Source organism: Cyprinodon variegatus, unplaced genomic scaffold (assembly GCF_000732505.1).
Source record: "Cyprinodon variegatus isolate N-32 unplaced genomic scaffold, C_variegatus-1.0 Scaffold250, whole genome shotgun sequence".
NCBI lineage: Eukaryota > Metazoa > Chordata > Actinopteri > Cyprinodontiformes > Cyprinodontidae > Cyprinodon > Cyprinodon variegatus.
In genome coordinates this window covers 771,138-773,732 of record NW_015150703.1, presented here as the reverse complement: position 1 = coordinate 773,732, position 2,595 = coordinate 771,138, and positions in this window count along the sequence as shown.

Genomic DNA, 2,595 nt, shown 5'->3' with positions numbered 1-2,595 from the left:
TTATTCGATGTTAAGGAATAATGAAACTACTGGAGATGAATTAATGATTACATTCTTGGTTTTGTATGCTGACTGAACTGAAGACTGTAACTGTAAATATTTCAAATATTGTGTGGTCAGAGTGAGCGGCAGAGCAGGATGAGAGAAGGCATCAGCTGGATCCGTGTCTGTGCTGGAGGTAGGATATGAAACAGTCTTTCTAGGGCTAAATTAAAAAGGCTTTTTGAAAAGACAATCACAGACCTTTTAGGAAAATTCCCTGGTTTACCCTTGGTCAACATTATTTTCTATCTTCTGTTTTAATATAAAAAAGATTGTCTATGTGACCGCCTTTGCTAAAACAGTGGTCAAGTCAAGATACTTTCTAATCCCCAGATTTGTATATTGTAAATGTACTTCAGACAAAAGTGTTGAAGAATTTATGGCTTTGACTCTGGGATTTAATGTAAATAAACCATCATTTGACAAGATAAGTAAAGCGGCCCTTGTGGAAGTCATTTTGTACCATGTCAGCATCCATATTTTTGGAGGGGAGAGGTAGTTTATGAGGGCAGGGGGAGGTTAGAGCATAGCGCCTGAGTCCCAGAAGTCCTGAGTTCAACTCCCACAAATTGCTACTCAGGCTCCTTGAGCAAGACCCTCATCCCCAGACTGCTTCCCAGGTGCCAAAAACAGACAAAAAGGATGTGACGGCAGTTTATGTTGCTGCAGTATTAGGGCCAGGCTGGAGATTTTTTTAATTTCAAGAATAAAGTCATCATACCTCAACCCATTTCAGAAACAAAGCTTGGAGCTCCGCCCAGCAGATGACGGCCAACCAGCTCCACCAATCAGCAACCAGAGTCCACTTTGACCTCCTGCCCAGTTTGCTGCTGCTGCTAAAAGATTTCCTGATTTGTCAAACCGATGCTAAAGTAGAACTTCACACGATGCTCCACATTCCTCATTTTAGGAAAGAAAGGGCTTCTAAGAGTTTTCATAAAATACAACTTTATTATCGGAATTTTGCGACTTTATTCTCATAATTTTATTACTATTCTGATAATCTTACGACTTTATTCTCTTTATTTTATGACTATTCGCGTAATTTTATGACTTCTTGTAATTTTATGACTTTATTCTCTTAATTTTATGACTTTATTCTCTTAATTTTATGACTTTATTCTCGTAATTTTATGACTTTATTCTCATCATTTTATGACTTTATTCTCTTAATTTTATGACTTTATTCTCTTAATTTTATGACTTTATTCTCGTAATTTTATGACTTTATTCTCATCATTTTATGACTTTATTCTCTTAATTTTATGACTTTATTTTCGTAATGTTATGACTTTATTCTTGTAATTTTATGACTTTCTTCTCTTAATTTTATGACTTTATTCTCGTAATTTTATGACTTTATTCTCGTAATGTTAAGACTTTATCCTAAACTTTGTTCTTGTAATGTTACAACTTTATTCTCGAAATACAAAGTCTTGACTTTCCTTCTATTTTAGTTATAAGTCTTTGGAAAACTGGAGAGCAAACAGGCCGAAATGCTGGGAAGCCATCTGGTCCAGGGGATTTACTGATTGTTTTTAATTAAAGTGCATAATAAAGTTCTTTGTCAGTAATTGCAGATTCAATATTTTGTATTTTACTCTCTGTGACAACAAGTGATTTGATGTTACTAATAAATGTGTTTATCTCATTTTGCACTGGGTTGTTTTTAGATGCATATAGATATGTATACAAGTGTTTGAATTAATTGTTGAATTCTCATGATTGTGTTGACTGCTCCCTGCTGTGCTCATCATACTAATGAAGCATGTAGTTTTTTCCTGATCTTGTTTATGTTGATCTGCCAGATATTTATAAGATTTATGCTGTGCTGAAAGGTTTCTGGAAAAGTCTCATAAATAGGTTTTTTTGTGTGTTATTTTGTTTATTTTTAGTTTTCATTGTTGCAGTTCTGTTTCATTTTTTTTTCTGTTGGATTATTTATTTTTTTCACATTATTTAAAGGAGAAGGAACTCTGAATGTCTCAGCGAACAAAAGGTTGGCAACAGGGCAATGGTCCCAATTTTGTGGTAACAGCTTAGAGAAGCCCCCCTTCCTCTTCCAACATGAATGCATACTATTCCAAAAAGGAAATGTGGGGGGTCAAATGCTTGGGAGATTAGATCAAGGGTCCCCCCCCCCCTCCATTAAATATTCTCTTTCCTAATATTTTATTTTGTTTTGTTATTAAACAGCGCTGCGTTTTATTGTTAATGTTAAGCCGAACACTCATAAGAGTATATTGATAACTGTTCTGGCTGAGAGATTGAAATGAGTTTAGAAAGGGATTTGTTTTGAACAGGCATTTTAGGGCACCCTTGGGTCCAAAGTTTACTGTTGGAGAAGAAGCTCAGAAGTTGATAGCAGCCATAGTGTGATGCACGTCAGATATACGAATGCTGTTTGTATTTCCAGAAGAAACGAAAAAGTAAAAGAAAATTTAAAACCACCGCATGTCTCAACATCACTTTGTTCGAGTGTGCAACAGTTTAATTTTGATGATTACAAATGACAACAAATGAAAATCTCAAATTCATCATATCAGAAAATTA